We start from the raw sequence: 25,090 nt of genomic DNA on the forward strand, positions 1-25,090 counted from the left end.
CAAGGAGTCAAAGGGTTACCTACTCTTCTCCATATATGTAGGAGTGTTCGAGAGGGTGGTAGGGATGTGGAAAAACATCGGGTCATTAAGATAATTAAGATATTTCTTCTTTCTTAGACCCAGGATTGGGAGCTTAGAGTGAAGGTGAGAAGTACCTCCCTACTTCCCTTCTTACTATGTTTCTTTTCACCCAGGATTATTATGGTAATATCAGCACCTGACATTTATGTGGAATGTTATGGTTTGAAAAGCTCTCACGCGTGCTTGATGTCATTTGATCTGTAAAGCATTTGATCTGTATGGCATTTTATCCTATATAGAAAGTGAGCAGAGTGATCGCTTATCTTTGAAGGAGAGGAAAGCCTGGTTATTGTTGAGATTGCTCTCCCAGTAGGCACAGGCTTCTCCTATATGCATAGTTTTCTATAAAGCTGACCCTGTTTGTTGGAAGCCAACTGTGCTTTTGGTCTTCTGGGAATCACTGAATGAAATAGAGTCAACATTAACTGCACGTTTTTCAGGGAAGGGCAGGACCATTGGATTGAACCGTGTGGTGGAAAGTGGTTGGCCTCAAATCCAGGGCCACATCTTGGCCACATCAGAGTTCTTTGCTGTCCTGCCTCAAGGTCTCCATACAGGCATTTAATACTTGGCAATGTTGGCATGAAGTTGTGCGCCCCCTACAGTCATCCCATCCTTCCAGCCGTAATTTAAATCCTAATTTCTTTCTCAGGTCACTGGAGATGGAATTCCTCTGTCCTTTTCTACAGTTTCACAGAAACTTTCAGGTTTTTCCATTGTATCTTTTGTCGTATGCAACTTAGTCTTGGAGTTGTTTGTGTTTGTGTCCATTTCAGTGCTAAAAGGGCAGACAGGAAGTTTTACCCATGCGTCTATCTACCACGGTCCCTGGTACCTACTCTGCATGTGGCAGGTACTGATGGAGGCTTTGTGTATTTGAGAATAAAACATACAGGAAAAAATATTAACAAAAGGGAAAAAAATTTAAGCCTGTTTTTTTTTTTTGCTTCAATATCCTCTTGAAACTTATATTTTGTATATAAAATTGTGTGGCCAGTTCACCTTTCTCCCCCACTCCCATTTTCTATCATCCTTTGTAGATGTGAAAGTTCAGGGCCATTAGAGGAGCTGTTGCTGAATCATGTACTGCTATATTATGGGACTTTGAGAAGATTTTTATTCTTACTTTTAAAAAGTGCGTGATCCCCACTCCTCTACTAAATGTTGAAAATTACAGGCATACGATTGTGAAATAGTCTTACTTTTATTAAGGAGTTATGTGTATACTAATTAATAGTTATTCAGACACTATTGTGTGTTAAACATAATCCAGATAATATCACTTGAGTGAGATTTTAACAAGTGGAACTAATACCATACATAGCAATTTAATAATTTACATGAAAAGTATAATTGGTTTAGCATTCAAAATAAAGGCTATTTAAGCAGGCATATATTGTGCCAGTTGCTTTTAAAGTTTTTATGTAACCTATAATTAAAAAGATTAATGTGAGATATCTTTCAGTGACTCTACAGAATCAGAGCTTGACCTCCCATGGACCCTTGATTATCATCTCAAACACTGAGTGTTGCACTGGCTCTTCGCATCCAGGTACTGAATTTTACTAAGAGAAAGTGTAAGCATTATTTAAAAGCTAAGCAGTGTTTCTGACCATGTGCTAAACCCTAGAAATATCTTGTTTATTTGTGTGATTACTCCTCTTAGCTGTGAAAATTTGGAAGTGCAGGTATAGAAACAACGTCTGCATGACTTCCTGTCTTTGTTCCATATGTTGACTTTTAAAACCCACCCATGTTCATGAGCATGTTGGTAATGAGCAGAAAGCAGTCCCTAATATGACCTTTCTCTGCTTCCCATGAATATGCCCACAGAGAGCACAGTATCTTTTAGAAAAACACAGGCTCTTGGAAGCTTCCAAAATGTATCCTGGGGGCCTAAAATGCACAGACATGAAGAGCAACAGAAGAAAATACCTGTTGATTGACTTCAAACAACAAGGGAAAGATGGGTCAAGGTGCATATATTTTAGTCAAAATTTAAAATGTATTAAAAGAATGAAGACGAAAAATTTGAAGGGCTTGAATACTCTGAAAATGAAAGCTAACGCTCAACCATATGGCAGAGTCCAGGAGGGAGGGGGTCTTGCCATCTGGGGTCTGAGGACACTGGTCTGAAGAACCCAACTATAGCTCGCATGTACACTTGGGACCTGAACAGCATGACTGGCTGGTCTGCAGGATGAAGGACAATGTTGACTCTTTTTCTCAACCCGGCTCTCAGGTGAAGAAGTAAGAGCAGATAACTGGGCAGCTATCATCTACTGGTTAGGACATGTCTTCCCTGTTGGCCAACATAGAAGCAGCTTCTCTTTTGGCATATACTATTCCTTCTAGTGTCCAGTACATCTGGAGTCGAATTATGGATTAATGTATCCTAGAATCCTGAAGATCAAGTATATCTATACACATGGTATGTATGTATGTATGCCCTTCGTAAAAGTTTAGAGAATTTGGAAACTATGATTTATAAGGCTTTCAGCCCAAATTCTTTCACTGTAATATAATAAGCAATAAATTTTATTAAAAAAATTTAAACAGATGTTCGGGCCCTCAAAAGCTAAGAAAATTGCTTTCCTAATAATTTGGTTAATATAGAAATCAAGAATGAAGTTGTAGAGTACTTCAAGCATGCAAACATGAGAATATTATTATTATATATCAATGTGTGGTGTATTTAAAGGAAAATATTAGTTATTAGAAGTGAGACAATGTGAATCATTTTAATCACTGAACTCAACAGTTAAAAGAAGAAAAAGAAAAGCTGACAGGAAAGTAAAAAAGATGAAAATAATAAAGCTGAAGTCAGGAATTAGTAGATTAGAAGACAAAAATGCATGATTAGAAAGTGAATCTAAGAACTGGTTTATTTTTTTTTAATTCAAAAAACTGGATAACAGTAAAGCTAATTAATAATTAAAGAGATAAAATACAAATATATGAAATTAGAGCTAAAAAGTGATAATAACTGCTTGCATGAGCATACTATGTACAATTTTATAGTAACAATTTGAGTCTAAATGAGATGTATGATTATTTGGGGAAAAATCATACATGGTCAAACCTGACTCCATAGAAAACCTGCATGAATGATGAAAATATTAAAAATGGGGATCCCTGGATGGCTCAGCGGTTAAGCATCTGCCTTTGGCCCAGGGCGTGATCCTGGAGACCCAGGATCGAGTCCCACATAGGGCTCCCTGCATGGAGCCTGCTTCTCCCTCTGCCTGTGTCTCTTCCTCTCTCTCTCTCTCTCTCTCTCTCTCTGTCTCTCATGAATAAATAAAATCTTTAAAAAAATTAACACTTTTTTGTCATGGAAAAATTTTCCCAAGATGATTGAATGGCCCATAGTAAAAAAGATCTACAAAATTTATTGAGGGAGAAAAAAGTACAGAGCGAAAGTAATATGCATTTGGGCAGACATCAGCATGACTTCTGTGATGCTGGAAGCACATGTGGAGATAGGTCCTTGGACAGCTGGGATTCCTGAGTGATGGTGATAAACAGAGCCCCCTACTGACCCATTGGACATACAACTTGAGTGAGAAATAGAAATAGAATTTAGGGTTTGCTAAACCGTTGTTATTTTGAGGTTGTTGTTTACTACCAGTCTATCTTTACAGATACTACGCTAATATAAAAACCTACTCAATAATATAGAATGAATAACTTGAAAACAGACCCATTATTTAAAAGAGTATCGTATATGATAAAAAGGCATTGCAGGTAAGTGGGGGAAAGCATGAAGATTAGTTAAATGAAAAAACAGAAATTTCAGTTTTCACTTTATATTGTAGAACAAAATCAATTTCACATGGATTAGAGAGTTATGTGTAAACACTCAAGCCATAAAAATAAAGAAAAAATAATAATGGTGATGACTGAAACTCCTAACAGGGCTGTATACTTTTGAGGGGCTTAAAACAACTTTGGAGCTGGAAGAAAAGTTATCTCCAAAGAAAGCCCCATACAATTTAAATTCATAAATGTTGAATTAAATAGTAAGAAATCATAACCTAGTCAATTGTCATTCAACTCATCTCATATGTAATTATATGAGTTTAAATCACAAGAATAAAGTCACATAAATAATTTAATCCTAGCAAAACTCATATTTTAGCTTATAAGATCTTATAATCAATATTGAATTTAACTTCTAGAATTCTAAGGCATTATTGGCCAGAGTTGGAAGCATGGGTTCTTGACTTGGCTCTTCTGCTTATTGCAATGCGAGCTTGTAAAGCCATATAACCTCTAGGGGCTAGTTTCTTTTTCTGTAAATAAAGGTATTGGACCAGAAGGTCTTTACAATTGTTAAATGCTGTGATAGTATAGGTATCCCTGTGAATTGTGTAACTATTCACAGTAATCAAAATGCTAACATAATATTGTTATAAGGGGATATTAAATAGTACACAAACAGACTGGTTTAAGGCAAAGTAAATATTTATAAAAGCATAAATTAAACAAGTTAGTATTATTTTTCTCTTGAGATTTGAAAATATGATGCCTATACATATTTAGATAAGGTCCAAAAGAAGTATATCAGTTTTTTATGAAGTATAATTCCAGAATTCCATGGTCATAAATTCACCCAAATGAAGTGGTGACCTATTTTTGATGAGTGAAGTTTTGCAAATCCTCCTGTAATCAAGCCAACCCACTAAGTAAAAGAATAATATATCATGAAAAATATTTAGGTCATTTATTTTGATGTGTGAGGTTTGATTTTAATTATTTATACAATTTCATAGTGCAGTAGTGTCTTGTGGTATTTTTCTAAAAAATAATGAAGATGTCTAAATACGGGCTCTCACTAGAGCTTTTTGCTGTTAAATTTTTACAGTAACATTTATTTAGTGAAACATCGAACATAAGGATAAATTACATTCAAATCAGTGAGGTTCTGAAAAACCAAATGTGCTTTTAACTTGCAAAACAGAAGAAAGGGATGTATTTAAGGGTAGAATCAAGTAACCAAGTACCATGATTTATACCTTTGCTTATCTGAGCACTGCTTCTTCTCAAGGCCATTAGTGAATCTTTGGACTCCGGATGAAATCCTAGGTTTTTCTACCACATTCAAGGGTGAGAATAGTTGTGTCAAAGACAATGAACTATCAGATGAGGTAAAAGTCTGTTCACTAATGGGGGCATGAGTGTCAGCAAGCATGTATGAGCAGCTCTCCTGTGTCTGTCGCTGTACTAGGCTTCAGAAATGTAAAAGTGAACAAAACACACAGTTCCTGCTCTTAGGGAGCCCAGAGTCTAGTGTAGAGACGAGTATATGCATTAGCTAAGCAAATAACACTATGTTCTCTGATATATAAACAACCAACGCTCGGTGACTTAACACTATATAAATTTACTTCTTAATGGGGAGCGGGCTTCTCACTGTCACTCCATTATAGGCTTCTCCAACGTGTGCTTGCTTTCTCCGAAGGCTGTGAGGTCCTCTGCTGGACCCTTGCATCAGATCACCAGAGAAGTTTACAGATCAGGACAAGGAGTGACATATATCACCTCTGCCCCACATTCCATTCCCCAAAATTTAGTCACAAAGTCATATTGAACTGCCAGGGAAGCTGGGGAATGTGGGGCGGCGTTGTGCCTAGGAGATGACTGAAATACATTCTAGTGTCATAGCATAAAAAGAAAAAGGACTTTAATCAGTGCAGAGTTACTAGAATAAAGGTAGAACACAGTGTGTGGTTGAGGCCAAAGGAAGGAGGGTTGACCTGAGCTGGGATAAGCTGACATGGGATAAGATATTCCATTTATGAAAAAAAAAGAAATTCCATTTATGGCAAATATTAAGCTCTGATTGCAATTATTAGTTCAAATCCTTATAGGATAAAAAGAACTAAAATCTTTCCTAAATTATGTTAAATGAAGCCTCAGCTACTTTATAATACAGAACTGTAGTGGCTTTTTAAAAAAGATTTTTTTATTTACTTGAGAGGGAGACAGAAAGAGAGAGAGAGAGAGAGAGAGCACATCCACAAGCAGTGGCAGGGAGGAGGGAAGCAGAATCCCTGCTAAGCGTGGAGCCTGACGCAGGCAGGGTTCAATCCTAGGGCCCTGAGATCATGACCTGAACCGAAGTCAGATGCCTAACCAACTGAGCCACCCAGGCGCCCCACTATAGTGACTTTTTTAATTGACATTTTTATTGAGATAATTGTTGATTCACATGCTGTCATAAGAAATGATATAAAGCGAGACACCTGGGTGGCTCAGCAGTTGAGCGTCTGCCTTTGACTCAGGTCATGCTTCCGGGGTCCTGGGACAGAGTCCCTCATCAGGTTCCCTGCAGGGAGCCTGCTTCTCCCTCTGCCTATGTCTCTGCCTCTCTTTCTACGTCTCTCATGAATAAATAGATAAAATCTCTGAAAAAGAAAGAATACAGAGCGATCCTAGTACACAATAGCCAGCTTCACTTAATGGCACTATTTTGAAATAACTATAGTGACTAGTTATAGTTATAGTCACTATAGTTATAGTGACGAATAGACCATTGACAATAATATAATCTACACAACCTACCGACTATATTCAGATTTTCCCAATTTTATTTGTACTCACTTATGTGTATGGGTGTTATTTATTGCTAACCATTTTCATGCCATGTGTAGGTTAATGTATCCTCCACCACCACCAAGTACAGAACAAACCTATCACCATAAGGACTCCCTTCATCTCCCTTTTGTCCCCTCCTCTATTACTAATCTCTGGTAACCACTACTCCTAACTCCATTTCTAAAATTTTGTCATTTCAAACATCTTATACAAATAGAATCAAACAGTGTAGAGCCTTTGGGGATTGGCTTTTTTCCCCATTTGGCATAATTTCCTGCAGAGTCACCTAAGTTGTTATTAATAGCTCCTTCCTTTGGGTCTCCTGGGTGGCTCAGCGGTTGAGCACCTGCCTTCTGCTCAGGGCGTGATCCTGGAGTCCTGGGATCGAGTCTCCCACATTGGGCTCCCTGCATGGAGCCTGCTTCTCCCTCTGCCTGTGTCTCTGCCTCTCTCTCTGTGTCTCTCATGAATGAATAAATAAAATATTTTAAAAAAGTAATAGTTCCTTCCTTTTATTGCTGAGTCCTATTCCACCATTTGGATATACCATAGTTTGTTTAACCACTGGCCAAGTGAAGGACATGGACTAATTCTCATTTTGGGCTATTGCAAGTAAAGTTGCTACAAACATATATATGCATATATTATATTATATACATATTTAAATTTTGTGCAAAAGCATTGGTTTCCATTTCTCTGGGATAAATGGCCAACAGTGCAATTTCCTAGGTTGTATGGAAGTGGTATGTTTAATTTTATAAGAAATTACTAAATTGTTTTCTAGCGTGGCTGTAGTATTTTACATTCTCACCAGCAGTGTAGGAAAGATCCAATTTCTCCACATCCTAACTAGCATTTAGTGTTGTCATTATTTTTCATTTTAGTTATTTTGACAGTTGTGGTTTTAATTTGTGTTTCCTTGATGGCTAATCATGTTGGATATCTCCCCCTGTGCTTATTTATAAACTCTATATCAGAACCATAGTGTTTTCATTTGAAACAGACTTTGGAAATTTTCTATTTCTTACAAAAACTTCTTTGTACATTTATTTTTTTTTAATTCAGGAAAATTCCTATTGATTCTTCTTACACTCCATCTAAATGCCCTATTTTCTTTAAAACCCTCTTTAACTCTGAAGCCTGAGCTAATTAAACCCTTTCTGATTTGCAAAGGCAAAGTGAATCACTTTCTTCCCTGGGTTTTAGTTTGTTTCTCCTTCTGTTTTACCGTAATCAAGGGGTGTTTTCATTAAGGTACTTACTTGCCAGTGCTTTCTACTAAACTGTTCCCTGAGGGAAGGGACTGCCTTACATTTTTTGCCTCCCCAGAACTTTGTAGGGTATCTGATGCATTTAGATACTTAAACCTTTTCAGTAAGTTTGGGTACTTCGCTTTGTTCTGCCTCTTTCCCAAAAGGACTTAAATGTCTAGTTTTTGGTAGACACTGCTGGGCACATTTACAAATGTTATCTCATTTAGACATCCCCATCAGTCTGGAAAATGATCTTTAACTGTATTTTGCAGAGAACGAAGCAGAAACTCAGCGAATGAAGGAATTTGAAAATTATGATCCTGGTAAGCCCCCCATTGAGGCCTGCTTGTGGATCTTCTTGTTGCTGCATCATACTTGCCCAGAGGGGGCGCAGCTGAGTTGTATTCCTTCCCCGGCACCATGTTGGTGGTGCAACTGCTCCCATCCCACTCATTGAAGACTAGAATTTGTGCATCTTTTTGACTGTCTGTGCTTCCCTGACCCATGCCCAATTCAGAATGGGCAATAATCATTGCTACACTTCCTTTCCTGCCTCACTCTTTCCTGAATATCGCCTTCTGCACCAGCTCTGAAGCTTAAAATTTCTATTAACCTCACCTAACAATTGCCCATTCCCCAGGAGTCTTCATTCTTTATAGCGACCCCTGTGCCTTGGCCTTTAGGTGCACCCTCCATACTTCACCTCTGTTTTTCCTGCATCCCTCCATTTTGAGGTAACCCATTTCTCAAAAGAATTAGATTCCATCTAGCTGAACATTTTTGAGGTCCTATAATCTCAAAAGTGATGTAATAGGATGTATGAAGAATACAAAAATGGAGAAATCAAGATTTGTGCCGTGGTTTGGTAAATGACAGAAATCTATTCATATAGACTTAAGCAAAAAAGAAAAAAAATTATGTAATGGAAAATCTAGAAGTTGAACTTGCTACAGGACTAGCTGCATCCAGGTTCTCAGCCAGTGTTGTCAGGAACTTGCCTATCTCTGTCTTGTTCTTTGCATCTTTTGGTTCTGCTTCCTTCTGGGTTGGCTTTATGTTTAGCCAGCTCCTTGGTTCTATGAATTTTCTATTATTGGGAAATCATCCCAGAGAAAAGAGAACATCTATTTCCCAATAGCTCCAGCAAAATCCTTGCTGGCCTGACTTGGTTCTCATCCCCAAACTAGTTACTGTGGCCAGGGAGGTGGAACATTCTAATTAGATCAAGCCTAGTATACACCTGGACCCAGGGGAAAGACTTGCTTAATGACTTAGATTGAGAAAGGGAGTGGTTCCCCCAGAGGGAAGAGATACAGATTTGCAGAGCAGCCCAAACTAATAGCTAATGTCCAATGCAGAAAATATGACATGAGTAGTTCATGAGTAGTTTTGCATGAGTAGTTCATGCAAACCCCCCCCTGAGATCTAGACAAGGGCCATGAACAGTAGTAAGAATAGAGAAAAGACTCTGACCTTCACTTGGGAGCTAAGTACTATTATGGTGTCCATTTTACAGATGTGCAAACTGAAGCTTAAATAAAATAAATAATTTATTTATAATCCTATAGCCAATCTAGGACCAAACCATGCCTATGTGACTCTAAAACCCATGCTCTTAACCACTAGGCTACCAGGAAACCTGAGGAAGGGGAATGTGAGGGGAAACTGACTTACTCCAGCTCACTCCAGCTGCCTGAATGAGAAGAGAATGAAGAGGAAATTTATGTGCTCTCTCTGTTACCCAACTCGATCCTCAACAAGACTGAGGGAAGATGGAGAAGAAAGGAGTTCAGAAAGAAAGGAATTCAAAAAGGACCTAAACCGGGCTCCTCAGTCTTGGCCTCATTGACTTATGAGGCCAGATACTTCTTTATTTTGGGTGGGCTGTCCTTCACATTGCAAGATTTTTAGCAACATCCCTGACCTTTGCCCATTAGATGTACGTAGCACCTCCATCCTGTTGTGACAACCAAAACAGGATCGAAATGGACATCTTTAGAAGCTTTTTCTTAGATAATTCTAAATGCTCCCTTAATCTGAAGCAGAATTGCCATATATCACACGCTAATTCCTTGCCTGGGCACATGCTAACCCCTTGCCTCTCTTATCCCTACCTCAGTAGGAGCCTACCTGGTTATCTTGGAATGCTGCCCTCCTCTGTCCTAATGGAGCCCTATCCCCTCTGTGAGGCTCCAGTATTTTAGACATGCTTACTCTCTCCCAGAGGTGATTCCAACAGCACACCCCTTCTCTCCACTCTGAACAGTGTAGATTGAATCTCTTCACTTATTGCAAATCTGGAAATTCTGTGATCTCTGGGAAGATTTTTGGGAAAGAAATCCATGGCAATTGGAATCTTGAAATTTCTTATTTCTAAATGACAGCTGTATGGAGAAGGAAGACCACAGAGATGGTAGGTCAAAGATAAAGCAGGGTAATTCATAATTGGTTATTTCAATTGATCTTTGTCATTTAGATCACCTACATTGCATTAGAGGCCATACCCAGTAAGAGGGGAAATGCTACTTCCATCGTTTACAAGTATTGTGACCCACAGACACTCAGCTTCCCTCAGCCTTGGTTTATCTACAACATGGAACAGGTCCGATGAACATATCTCTAAGGCTGTGGTTTTACACAGCAGTAGTGCTGAGCTATCACAAATCTGGCTCACATCATCAAGAAAAGCTAAATATTTAATATACACCATTTCAGATTAAGGGAGCATTTAGAATTGTCTAAGAAACAGCTTCTAAAGATGTCCATCAAAAAAAGAGAGAAAAAGATTAAAGTAAAACATCTCAGTATGCTTCTAAAAAAATTTATTCCAGTAGAATATTATCTTACTTATGTGGGTTCTAGGTAGTTCACTGACCTTTCCAAATTCTAAAATATTCTAAACTTGTAAGTTCAGGTATTATCTCTTACCTAAGGAATTATTGCGGAAAAGCCATCTCTCTCTCTCTCTCTCTCTTTTTTTTTTTTTTCGTTTATATTTGGAGGATGTTGTTTTAACTCTTACCTGGGCTTCTGAATCTCCACCTAGAAAAAGGACTCTTAAACTCAGATGTAAAGCAGAAGAAAGTGACTTTCTGAAATAGAAAAGGGGACAAGAAAATGGTAAAATATATGCACTTTTCTCCTTATGTCTAATTGATAACATAAATATCACATTCTTCTAAGTTATTCCCTAAGTGTTATTCTCTGTTGCTCTGCTAAAATAAAATTTAAATTTTGAAATTATTTCCAGTATCAAGAAATAGACTAAGACAGTAGAGTGAAATTTACTAACCTGTTTTTGTCGAGTGGCAAAGCAGCTCAACCCATGTAGACCACGTGGTTCCAGCCTTCTAGTGCCCCTTGGCTATTTCTCACCTGGGACTGTTACAACTTCACCCCTCAAGTGTCCTTTCTTAATTCCTTATAAACAAAAGGTCATGCCTTTGCTCTCTCCCCTTTCTTTTTATTCTGGTAAGACACTATTTTCCAATTAGACTACATTTATTTGGCATCATCAGAAAGCAAGTTCTGACTGATCAGGGAATTTCTAGAACACCATAAGTGTTCAAACTTCTAAGAAATGAACTATTGATGAAAATCTTTGCAAAAATATGTCACACATTTCTATACCCTAGTTAACAACGAATTGACCAAATTTGAATTTTCCTTACAAAGCAATCAGGTGGAAATGCAGAGTAATGTCCCAGATGTTGGGTTTTATAGGCTCAATTTACTTTTATTTATTATTTCAACAATGATTTATTGAGCACCCATTATTTTCCATACACCCTTTGGTGTCTTTAGATTGAATTCCTCCTGACTGCCACAATACTGAAGGGACACAAAATGTCTCGTATATAAAAAGCAACGAATACATGTTTTCCCCTTCATTAAACATTTTTTTAAAAAATTCATTTTCAGGAAGTGAGAGAGAAAAATTTAAAAATGCAGCCAAAATGTACAAAAATTTTGATGTATTTATATGATCTATATCTGAGCCATTTTATCTGGTTTTCTCAGATCTAATAACTTTCACCTTCCCATGCCTACTCCAACACAGATGTACAACAGAGGACATGAAAATGTATTGGAGACTGGTAGAATAATCATAGCAAAGAGCAAGAATGTCACTCTAATGAGACATCAGGAGCAATACCCTGCTTTTTCAAGAATAGACTACATTTGATTAAGTTTAGACATAGACAAAACTTTTGGCTCATGTTTGACACTTGAGTTCTGTGGGGAAGCAACTAGCAGAGGTTACAGAAAATGATAGCAAGGTGAGTGGCTAGTATGACTGGCAAAGAGGTGGTGCAGCACTAGAGCCCACCGGTACACTATAGCAAGAATCGACTGAAGTAGAACCACCAATTCCAGTGATAATGTCTTGATTTCAATGGGAACTTTGAGAAATTACAAAGAGCAACTGAAAAAAATCTTCAGGCGTCTTATAAAATCAAATTAGAAAATAATTGGCCCTTGAACACTTGATATGGCAAAGGCGCTGTGTGTACCAAAGACCAAATGAAAACAGCAATCCAACAGACAAAATAACTCAGGTGATTGGGATAAAGTGTGGTTAAAAGGTAAGGCTGGGAGAGGTAAAGAGGAGAAAGGAGCCAGAATAAAAGGATCTGCAAATGTTTTTACAGAAGAATGGTCTAAGCAGAGGAATGACACGGTAAGATTTACATTTTGAAAAGATGATGGGCAGGGGTGTGAAAACAGAGAGAGTGAGCCTAGAAGCAGCAAGAAGGATATTTAAAAACAACAAAACTAAGGCAATGGGATCTGATGGCTTGAAGGAAGTAGTGACTTTGAGAATGGAAAGAGAAATGGACAGGTTGTGGAAACATTTGGGAGGTCAAAGCATTACAACCTGGAGGTTGGTTGTCAGGGGAGAATTTGAGAGATGTGTCAAGAACTCTAGCTTGATGTTTCTCTTTAGGCAAGTAGTAAATATCGATAGGCTTTGAAATACTTTAATGCAAGCCAAACAGCATCATATATATTTGTCTTTCAGATTTTACTGCTCTTTTGAAACTGTACAGAAAGTACTTATAGTCCCAGCTTCTGTCTCTGAAATTCAGGTGGATCTGTATTTACTTGGTCTATTGGACTTGCAATGTCTACTTCCTACCCGGAACTTTAAAAGCAGACCTGAAATGTCTATAAATCTGTGGAGCATATGAAAATTGACATCTCAGCTTAAATTTAAATGCCATCCAGTAGTGTTTTAAGTAGCAGTTGGTCTATATGGTGCTGCTATATTGAAGAGTTGTTTTAGGGACTTAAAATTCCTAAAATCTGTTGTCTTTAGTTGAGAAATAGGTCGCTGGTGGCTAGAACCTATATAATTGAATTCACAGAGAAATTATTTGATGAAATTAATAAAGAAACTTAATGTTCTCTAGGCAATTGTATGCTGCCAATGTGCTAAATCTTTGTCCGTTAACTTATTAAATTATTGTTTTATGAATCTTCTGGAGGACTATATCCAAATTGAATGTTTTGCCAATATTAATCCCCTACTGGTGGTTCTAACAAAGAGTTCTCTTTCAGGGACAGGTCTTTTTCCTTGGGGAAGTAAATAGAGTCAGTGATTTACTGATAAAGCCACCCAGTATATACATCATCTCTGTCCCATATATCAATGTCACGGGCAACAGCTTGCCTTACTAAGTGATTCTGCAGTGTCTTCTCAAAGACTGTTTTGTTTAGTAATCAGATCGAAGTGCCAACATGCATACTTTTTAGCATCGTATGAGTTGTTTTCATCTTTAATAGCACAATTAGTTCAGAGACATTTTTGTGGAATGGTTTCCACTGCTGAAATATTATCCTACCATATTGGTCTACTTAAAAAAAAATGTTAGTCCATTTATCACTTGTGTGCACTTGAGGATGAATTATTTGCGACACACTTTGTGTTTAAAACTGCAGTGCTATTCTTATCAATTAGGAGAATTTTCATATTTGTAGCTCTTCCTAACTGACCAGGTTTTAATTCAATGTTAATTATCTAAATGGTTTGACAGACGAGGCTGCCTTTCTGTTTCATGCTATTAAGTGGCATTAAACATTCCCTCCAACCCTTGAACATGGATTGTGAAACTAATGAGTGATGTCTTTGTGAAAATTTACATGGGGGTGAATAGAAACCCATAAAGGAAAAGGGACCCTTTGATGATGACTGACAGATAATGACAGAGCTCTCTCTCCGTCTTGGTCTAAAAAAGGAGGTTTTTCCTGAGTGGGGAGTTCAGTTTAACATCTTTGTAGGTTGATCCTGGAAAGGACTTTAGGAAGACAATTGGAAGGACACAGAATTTTTTTTAATAAAACATTAAGACGAAGAAAAGTTTTTTTAAATGATATTTAAAAAACAAGTTATTGATTTTCTTATTGTACTTGTGATGCAGGCATTTTAGTGAGTTCCATTTCAAACTGTTTCTCTGTAGAAGCGTGTTATGCTATGTACATAATCTTTGGTAAGGAATTCTACTTGCAGCGTATTTTTCTTCAAAGGCTTTGCATTTCTGCATAAAAAGCTTATTAATTATTTGTAGCTGCTTGTCATCGTGTTCTGATAATAGAAGGCTGGTCAAGGATAATAATTACCACTTCACCTTTTTGGATCATATATATCCACTATTCCTAGTGCAATATTACCCAAAGCATCTCTCCTCTCCCTGTACACAGGACCAAAAGTGCAGGCACATCATTTATTGATAAGACAAAAAGAATGTAATGAAATTATCAATGTTCTTGAATTAATTATGAACATGATTAAGAAAGCTAAAATCTCAGGAGCCAGGATCTCATTACCCATTCAGTCTTAGGGATTGCTTTCATTCAGCTAGGCAAAAAGGCTTTGAGCAGCCCTACAATTGCCTTTCTCTCATTTATTTGTGCTAGAATTAAGGTTTATTTGTTTTCTGTTTTCTTCTTCTTCAGATTGTTTCTCTGTCTTTACCCGTTTAACAAACTGTCTCCTCCTGTATCTCAGAAGGATGCACCTATAGGGCCTACATCTTTGTCTGCGGTCTGCACATCTTCTTTTGAGTGCATTTCTCTCAACTCATGTTGTTGGAGCTCCTAAATATCTCTCAAGGTAAGTCGGAGAATGTAGCCAAAAAGTTCTTTCAGATTTATGTCTGCAGCTATACAACAGTCCTGTCTGAATCCCATTCAGCGAGGAGTCTTAATGACATCATTATTACGCTGTCTGTCCTGGGCTAGATTTGACTTGGAGCCTGCACTATATTATTACTTATCTTCCTTTCTCTGTGAACATACTACGAATAATACTTATTGAAGGTGGGGGAGAGGATTCAAAACTAAGAGGGAGATACATTTTTTTTTAATTCAAATCAAATTTCCAAGAGGAGCATACCCAAGAAGCAAAAAAAGTAAAATCCAGTTCCAATCTGTATTTGGTGTACAGATAACCGAATTGCTCTGGAATTCCTGCCCTCTCACCCTTGCTATTATAACGGAGTTGAGAAGGACAACTGAAGTATAATACTTGATTTAGATTTCTATAAAATTTTCCAAGTGTTCCCTTTTTAAAGGCCTTCTAAATTTCCAGGATTGTCATTTCCAATGTAGAGGAATATTGAATGGTGTCTGATAAAAATGTCTTGAAATTGTCCTAATGGCAACTGTTTTTTTTTTTGTTTGTTTGTTTTTTATTGTAAAATTGACCAAAGGTGATTTGGCAGCAAACTTTTCTGAAATGTGTTAATACATCATTTATAAACAAGGTCATTGGTAAAGGTAAAGTGCTGCCAGCTTGCATTCTAAAGGCACAGAGTGCTTACAAAGATCACACAGTTGCATGTTTCTCTGGTTTCAATATATTAATATAGGGCTCCTATTCCTGCATAAGAAAATGAAGTATTACAAAGATAAGACATGGAGAACTATAGCTTTAGGCCACTGAATAAATATGGTATATGTAATACTAAATCCATTGATCCTGGTTTTCTTTAAAGGGATGGTTTGATAAGATTGCTAAAACATCCCGGAATCTGAATTCATAAAATCATGGAAAAGCCGAAGCATGTTGAAGGGATGAGTTTGATTCTAGCACACAAATGATTAAAAAGCCCATCCCTTAAATCTTCGGAACAACCTTGACATTTGAAAATTTGTTAGAAAATGTGGTTAAATAACACAAAGGAGGAAGGCCACTTGCCTGTTTCTATAAACCTGCAGCGTGTGGTTATGATATTTAGATAATTATGAATGTTACATAGAAAATGTTTGGTTCATATTAACTAAATATCGAAGGTATTGAAAGTATATTGCTGGAGTATTAGATGGTTCGTAAACATTGTATCTTTTACTCTGAGGGTGCATTAAAGATTTTGCTCCTTGTATGTTTTGTGTTGCTTTTTTGAGTTGTTAGTTTGATAAGAAAATGATTATTGGTACTTACTAAAATCACGGTTGCTAGGCATCATTCTGCTTAGTTCTTGTGTGAAGTACATTCATTGATATAGGTGATTTAATTTGAAAGGGTAAAAATGCAAAAAGACAAAATCTTGTCTTCAAACATCAAACAAAAATAGCAGTAAAGATAATTTTCTCACTTTATGAACCCAGAGTGCCAGGGAAAAATAGCATGTTTCTTAAGTAGAAGCTCCTCGTACTTCATCTCATTCTGAGAAAATAGAAATATCTCTGAATTTCTTTTGATATTTCTTTCATATCTTATCAAAAAGGAAAAAATGAATCATAAAATATCCTGCATGCCGTTTCTACATGAAAGGATGGAACAGAAGTCCCATGTGGCTCTCTCAAGGGGAAGCCTATTATTGTGGTTCTCTAGGTGGTGGTCTGCACTTCAGCAATTGGACACGATCAGGTGAACGAGTCTGGAAGCTGAAATAGACACAAATAGCAGAAGAGAAGGAAATGCATCTCTAGCAGCAAAGTTGGTAAAGGGCATTTTGCTTTTCAGCTTGCTGGTATCTGAGTAGTATACATTTTTAAACAATAAAATAGCAGAAAAATGAAATCAGTTCCGTAGCCGGCCAGATGCCGTTAATTAAGGGAAACTTTAATCAACTTTAAAAAAGTTACACTACTGAAAAATGTCTAAATGTTGATCTGAGAAAAATCAAAAACCATGCTTTTGCTTTACAAAGTAACTGTCAGAAGCATTGTGGTCTACTTGTTTTCATTAACTTCTATTGCAATAAAATGAAATGCCAAATCCGTGTGTTATTACTAACTTCACCAAGTTCAGAGAGTTTGGAAACTAATGATTGAATAATAGTGAAGAAGTTCAAGTATTTATCTAATTTTTTTGACGGCAACATTGTGTAGGGGAGAAAAGAAAGGTGATATACAAAACTGTGCGTAGCTGCATAGTACCAAATTTTGTTTCTCTGTATGTATCTGACTTTGACACTTTACACCCCTGATACTGAATGAAAAGGTGAATGTATTCAAATCTAATTGATATGGAAATAAAACATCAACCAAAAGTCAACATAACTAATCTTAAATATTTAATACATGACTACTGTTTTTGTTCATAGCTGGAATTAGCTCTGAAATCCAGAAAGTGCTAAAATCTCATATGTATGTGGAATTATATGTATTCACAAAGATGTCTGTTTAAAAGCAGCAAGGTATACTAGAAAAAGCATTAGCAGGTGTTAGGAGATTTCAATTCTGTCAATATCTAGTTGTGACCTTGGTAAGTCATTGAATCTCTCAAAGCCTCCATTTTCTCTCTGTAAAATTAGTGGGATAAATTGACAAATTTAAGGCCCCTCTCACACACTGAAATCTATTATTTTACATCTGTGTGTGTGTGTGTGTATATATATATATGAATATATATATATTAATATATATATTCATTCAGTGTACACGGAAACCTGAAGTCTATTCTTAGCATTTATTTTTCCCAGTGTTAGGATAGTCAAGAGCACTTTTCATTTAAAACATGAAAATCTGATATCGTGTGTCCATCTGACATCCCTGCTAACTTAATTCCTGAAATGCAGGGCTTAATTTGCTCTTAAACATTCTTCTATTCACATTTATGCTGATCTGTGCCTATAAACAGTGGGACTTGCTTCCCAGCAAATACGTCTTTCACAAAATTCCCCAAGTGTAGAAGGGGAGTTGTTTTATCTTCACATTGCTCACAGCAAGTTGTTGGGTCTTAGCAAATTGCTAATAGGCTCATTAAGCTCCTGCTATGTATATCTACCAAGTGAACACAGAATTGATCATTGCAACTAAAATTGGATTTCAATTTCTGGTCAGGAGGCTCAATTCTATAATCTTTCAGGGCAGCCAGATTTTTAAAAGCTGCTTAGTTTCAGGGGCAAAAAAAGTGGCGTTTTGCCGTCTCTGCCTTCCCGGGGAGTTTGAAGACAGTCAGTATCTGGAGGAGTTTGAGGGTCGTCTGCGGAGGGGGTCAGGTCTGCTCTGAATGGGTTAAGAACTACCTGCTTGAGATTGATTTAAATCAGTAATGGATCATCTCATAAAGCTGCTGTTACTAGATATTACCCTGCTATCTCGGTCCTCTGATGGCACTGATAAGAAGTGCTTACCGCAGAGGAGGCTCCTGGAGGACAGATACAGTTTCCTGTACCTCAGGGAGTAAAAAGCCATACTGCTGGATCAGTGACTTTTCCTAACAGCAAGTAAATTCAGGCCTTATCAAGTTACAGCACAAACTGCACTCATGTTTTATTATTCTCATTAGAGATTTAAGGACTAATTCCAGTTCTTAGCGCTTAGCAGTTTAATGTTTTCCATAGATAAGAATTAAGATTCTTCTGGGGGATTTTTTTATTTGCTAAAGCTTGCAAAATATAATGCGGTGATGCACTTACTGTGATGTAATGCGGTAGATTTTCTAAATGTCCTGAATGTTTTTAAGGCATACATTTTAAAAATTTAAATCTAATGACCGAATTTTTCCAAGTTGGACACGTACCCATTCCACTGAAACGTGCCTATCTTTGGGAACCCAAACCTGCTGTCCTTGTGGAAATAAGACAAAGGAGGACTGGACTTAATGCCTCCAGAGCTTGTTTATTTTCTGTTTATTTTCTGTTTATTTTCTGTTTATTATGGCTGTTTATTTTCTCAAAGTAAATTCACATAATCAAGATTAGGTGTGGTATCTGATTCAAAAGAAAACCTTGAACAAGACCTGTTTTGTTAAGTAAACTTGGCTTAAAAGTGTTTCCTTGAAGGGAAGCTAACTTTCCTTCTCAAACAGGTGGAGAAAAGCCGTGATGGTCATGTTCACTGCATATCTGTTTTCAAAGAGATTACGAAGCTGACTTTAAAAATAAAAATCCAATCTTCCTTTCTGCTCGGGTACTAACATCAGATCAATATTATAGTGACTTTTCGGTGATGAGAATCTGTTGTTGCCCAAAGTTAGTCTCCCTGACATTCTTGAAGGGGAAAAAAAATCATTTCTGAATAAGAAAGTTTAATCTAAGTTACAATGTGATAATATTATTACTGCAATTGAAGCCCAATGATTAACGTCCTACTCTTTGATCATGTTTACTGAAATTAGTTTTTTCGTACGACAACTCTAGTATGAAAAACTTTCTTTTACCCCTTGTTTTTCCTTGGTTTCTCCTCAGATTTTTCATTACATGGGGCTTGTGGCTGTATGGTACTTTCAGGGGCAGCCGAATTTCAATAGTGTCAGTCACGGAGACTACGGCTGTCAAGTTTCAGGGGTTGTTTAGAAGAAAATGTGTTACATACAAATGAAAGTTGTTGTTGGTAAAAAGCACATTCGTTGGCTGACAGTTTGATATCCATTCTTGCAAAAATGTTTTCCTGAGGTGAAATAGTTCTAGCAGAGTGGTCTACTTTGCGGCTGTTGGGGAATCCTGAGTGTGTCTAACTAGGTAGGATTCATAGTATAATAATAAAAATAACAGCTCTCATTTCTCGTGTGCTAGACACTGTGATAGATGTTTAAATGAATTACCTTCTCTAGCAGTTGTTTTCAGGGAAATTCTCCCTGTGTGAAGTTTACCTTTTTCATTCTTTAAGACAGAGGAACCTGTTCTAGTTAATGTTTTGCTTATTCCTGGCTTTGCAGGCTTTGTGCCTGTGTATGCCCCAGATTGTTTTTCCCTTTTAGCCAGTGATACTCGATCTGCCAGAAAAATTTAACATGCTTGTTCCAGTTACATTACTGGGTGCAATCCTCCCTTATACAGGAAATAAATTTATTATGAAGAACTCCCAGTAGAAGCCTTGGAAAACTTACACAGAGCTGTGCTGTGTCCAAAATGCTGTTCAGTAGGTTTTCCAAAGCGCCCAGGTAACAGCTGGCGCAGGCCATGTGCCAGCTCTGACAGCCCATATGCTCTCTTTAGTGCAGTAATTATCTCAACACAAAACTCTGATAGCCTAGTCTACTGGGTCCAGTTTCCCTAGGTTAAATTGACTCAGTGGCTTTGTTAGTAAGTTCCTTTGGCACAGTAAGAACTTCATCAAGAGTTTAAGTATTGGGATAGGCCTCAAAGACCAATATGACTGCTACTTTCAAGACAGGTGGCTTATTAACCCTGAGAGATTCTAGGTGGCAGTTCGTTAGGCTGTCACCCTGCAGCAGCAGTCTGGTTAAAGGGCTGTCATTGTTTGTACCAGATACCCCGCTTGGGGACGATGGTTAACTCATCTGTTTTGGTGATAGGCTAAGGGTTTCATTTTTGTATTTCAGTTCTGAAACAGGCACAAGGATTTCTCCTGTATTTCAGTGGTCGGGTTGGGAACAGAAGGGTTGGAATGCAGAATCATGGGATAGGAGAAGAGATGAAGTGTGCTGGATCAAAATGGGTATAGATTTTCTTAGAGCATCACAGAGTAGACTTTCCTCTCTTTTTATCTTCCTGTGTCCTCAGAGATGTTAACAGTTCCTCTGTGTGTGTAAAATTCACATGTTGGAGGCTTGGAATCCATATTTGTAAGTGATTGATTTCCTTCCTCTCCTTCCTTCCTTCCTTCCTTCCTTCCTTCCTTCCTTCCTTCCTTCCTTCCTTCCCTCTCTCCCTCCCTCCTCTGTCTCCTTACCTACCTTCCTTTCCTTCCTTTCTTCCTTCCTTCTCTCCTTCCATGTCTCCTTCCTTCCTTTCCTCTTTCTTTACTTCTGAGAAACATGAACAACCAAGGGACCAGTTGTGATAAAACTATAGATTCAGCTCTGCAGTTATAGTATGGACAAAACTTCCCATAAATTGAGCAACTATGATCTTGGAAAATGTTTCCTGGTATGGATTCATATGGATTCAGCCACCAGTGTTTGAAACTAAATGAAGGTGACATTGTATTAGCATTTCAGCTTCTTTCCTGTCTTCTGTTCTTAGCACAGACCTTAAATGATGACTCTGCTTGTCATGACATGCTTTATGTGAGGCACAAATTTAAACTTCACTTCTGGTCTACTCAAATGATACCATATGCTCATAATGTTAGCAAGAAGGTTGAGCTACTAGATCTGTTGGCCAAGATCAACCTTACCTACGCTGTGCTGAGTTTGCGGGAACAACACAAATGTCTACTTTCCCAATGGACCCTTTATGGGGGATGGCCTCTGATGCCGCTCAGAAGAGGGATTGCTTTATGCCCATTTGAATCACTAAGTGACAGAAAGTAATTAGATTATCTCAATTATTCCTGAATCTAAAGAAGGGTTCAAACAAGAGGGGTTGTCTCCTTTGTCAGCACACATTTAATTTCTTGTGTTGAAATGGAAATGTGAGGTAGAGAAGAATGCACCAAAGTGAATGAAATGTAAGGTCTAAGAGCAACTGGGTCACACCTTATAATTCTAGGTAATCCCATAATGCCCATAAATTTCTGATCATCTGGTTTCTTTCATTCTTTATCCAGTATAGGCTGCTCTGGTTCTGGCCAGACCTTGCCTGTCTTACTCATTTCTGTAACTTCAGAGGGCAGAGCAGTGTCTGGCAAGTAAATATTTGCTAAACGAATAAATAAGTGGATTGAAGTAGGCTCTTTTATTTATGGAAATGATTCCAGCTGTAAGTGGCAGTATACAGTCTGGGGTGGGTAGTGGCCCTACCCAACTCAGGGACAATGTGGTCCCAAGTGTGGAGCCATCCAGTTGGGTGGGAAGGTCAAACTCTCTTGGAGACAATTTCTGGTTTAAAGGATTCTAGGGAAGCTCTGAGTGCTCAAAGCCCTTTCCAAGTGACCAAGGTCCAGGGGCAGGAACACGACCAGGGTTGATTTATTTCAAGCTGGACTCTAGTTGAAATTGGTTCACTACTAATGTAATGTCATTACATTACTGTATTTTCAATTTAGTAAAGCAAATTATAACCCCAAAGAGCTTCTATAGAAAGCTAGATCAGCTAGTTTATAAAAACCCAAACACGAACCTTTGTTATTTAGTTTTCAACTACAGGTAGTTATACTTCTAAAGTCATTATTTATATGTTGTCAGGAGTACTCACCAAATTTATTGACTTGTACATTATTCTTTGCAAATAAGTTCTGGCTGCTCTCTGCATATTATAATTAAAACGACAGGGACTTTAATCATTTATGAAATTTTAAACTACATACTGAATATAAATGTATCATTCAATGTGATAGAATGAATTAAATTCATCACTGTCAAATAACTGTATAAAAGATGAAATATCTCTCATCCCACATCATTAGCTTATAAAAAAAAGAACCAGATTTGCAAGCATTGTAATAATACTTTTATGGTCTTTTAAGGACGCTTTGAAAACTAAGACATATGGCATATACAAGGAAATTACTTGTGACCAAAAAGTTTATCTGGACAAGTTCTAATTTTATCTGGACAAGTTCTATTTGAATTTGGTGGTGAAGGGTAACTTTTGCCAAGATAGAATCAAATAGTTAGAAACTCTTCTATAAAGACAAAAAGCATATTTTATTACCATGGTGTAAATATGTGGATGTAGATAAAATAGAACTTTGGTAAACCTTTTCATTTATTCAAAAATCCTTGAGGTAGGTTGAAAGGGTGAATTGGGATAGGAATTGTAATTGAAATATTTATCTGGAGCAGGTAAGTAGCTGGCATTTTGTCAGTTCTCAACCAACCTTTCATGTGTATCCAGAAACAATGTCAGCACCTGTATCTCTAAGGAAAATAAAACAGATTTGTCAGGCAATGATTCTGATAATTATTTTCATTTTCTAGTTTGCAGTAATCTTTACTATTTTTTTGCTAATAGACACTTGTTTAATACTATAGGATTCAACTCAAAATAGACTTTACTGGATAATCTTATATCAGAGCTCTTTCTAAAATGTGGAAGTCTCTGTTATTTACTGATTTATTTTGGAACAATATGGGCTGTGGACTTTTTAATCCGTCTCCAATCTAACTGAGTCTTCTCAAGTTTTAAGTATTTTGCCCATGTTTCTTGATTTCCATTATTTCTTGGGCAAGACATTTGTTAATTCATTGGTTGATTTATTCATTCATTTAATAAACCTTCATTAAGTTTGGTAAGGGGTGGAGGGCAGGATAAAAAGGGGCTTGAAAAAAATGGGGGCTTGGTGTGGGGACAAGATTAAGAATCTGCGCCCTTCCTCTTGAGGAATATCTATCTGTCTAATGGAAGGTACATGAGTCTTGATAAAACCTGAAATGGACAATGCTTTCATAAACTTATGGAATTAATTCATTAATTAATTTTGGGAAACAAAGTATAAACTAAGTAAGACACTTAAACCTATCTTTCTACTTCTCCATTGTTTAATCCAGCTCCCAGTTAGACAACTTCATGCAGTATTTCCAACCAAATGTAAAGAAACATGACATGGTTAGAAGGATAAATAAACTTTTTGTGGTGTGCCCAGGATATGCAATGTATTTTTATATAAGTTAAAATAGGAAAAAATCTCAAGCCCAGGCAAGAAATGGTACTGTGGAAACCAAATCTATAAGTTTTCCCAATGATCAGTGTTATCTTCAGTGATATTTTATCTTGTCAAGAATTTTAGATGGGATATTTTGAGAGTCTAGTTAAATGGTGTTCAGCTCCTTCTATTTCCTGAACTATTTGAGTTCTTGTCCCCTAACACTCAAAACTCGGAACATCAATGTAATTTAGAATTTCACATATTGTGATATTAATGACAAGATACCCTATTGACCTGTGGTCACTTAAAAACTATTCTTGATAAGTAAGACTTTTGAGGGGAGGGGGGCAAAGGGAGGAAATGCGTATAAGACTTGGGAATGTATAGTAAAAACATACTGCTGTGGATTAACATGCCCTACCCTGACAGAGCCTCTTAAGAGCGGACTAGAAACCAATGCAGCCTGGCTTTTATTTTATGACATTAACTTCAGCTCTATTTTAATCAGCTAGTTTGAATAACAACAAGACTATGAAAATGTGGTAATTGAAAATAGACACACAAACCAGAGAGCAGAACCAATAATGCAAAGAAATATTTTGGATGAAAAAATGTATTATGAAAGGTATTTTTGTTGTTAGTGCGCACTATTTTCCCAACACATGGGTTCCTATCTGTGAAATGCATTCCACGCGCATCTTGCCTGCCTTTAAAAATGGCATTACTACCTCCTTTGTACTCTTTCTTGCTCATACATTTTTGCCTGTGTTTGTTTTCACGAATCGGTGTTTCCTCGCCAGCCTGCTTTAGAAACTTCTACTAGACAAGTTTTAATACTTAGTCTGATCATTAAGAACCTGATATGAAAATTATCAGCCTGTTTAAAAGCAAGGAGCCTTGCTGAAATGCTTTGCCAAGGTTTCTAGCAGCCTCGAGCCGTGTTATAGACCTGTAACTGTGTACGGTAGTAGTTGGGAAGAAGTAACAAAGCCTGGCTCAAGATAGAAAGATGCTGGCAATTTAAGCATCTCTTTCTAATGGCTTTATGATAGGACCCTTTATACTGAGAAATTTTTATTAGGTTTGAAATATAATTTTTACAAAGTTGCCACAGAGTCCGACTAAAGTGCATTTGCTAAACCCTTTATATTCTTTCCCCCCCTGCTTCTCAGTATTGTTTCAGAATACAAGGTGAAACTGTATTCCTTGGTGTGCAGTTTAAAGTCAAGAGCAGCAATATTTAGCACATGCTTGGGCAACCTTGTTTGAAA

The 25,090-nt window shown here is 37.2% G+C and overlaps 2 long non-coding RNA genes across 2 annotated transcripts; one reads left to right on the forward strand and one right to left on the reverse strand.

Moving 5' to 3' along the window:
- The first annotated feature begins 1,262 nt into the window (after positions 1 to 1,262).
- LOC112656078 (uncharacterized) lies at positions 1,263 to 11,064 on the forward strand. Its single transcript, XR_003134086.3, has 4 exons — positions 1,263 to 1,633; positions 2,324 to 2,512; positions 8,207 to 8,257; positions 9,561 to 11,064. It is a non-coding gene; the product is annotated as an uncharacterized LOC112656078 (long non-coding RNA).
- On the reverse strand, positions 9,157 to 23,091 carry LOC112656077 (uncharacterized). Its single transcript, XR_003134085.3, has 4 exons — positions 23,052 to 23,091; positions 16,378 to 16,823; positions 10,957 to 11,026; positions 9,157 to 10,318 (listed from the first exon to the last, which is right to left on the reverse strand). It is a non-coding gene; the product is annotated as an uncharacterized LOC112656077 (long non-coding RNA).
- Positions 23,092 to 25,090: the final 1,999 nt, after the last annotated feature.

Source organism: Canis lupus, chromosome 22, assembly GCF_003254725.2.
Source record: "Canis lupus dingo isolate Sandy chromosome 22, ASM325472v2, whole genome shotgun sequence".
Lineage (NCBI taxonomy): Eukaryota > Metazoa > Chordata > Mammalia > Carnivora > Canidae > Canis > Canis lupus.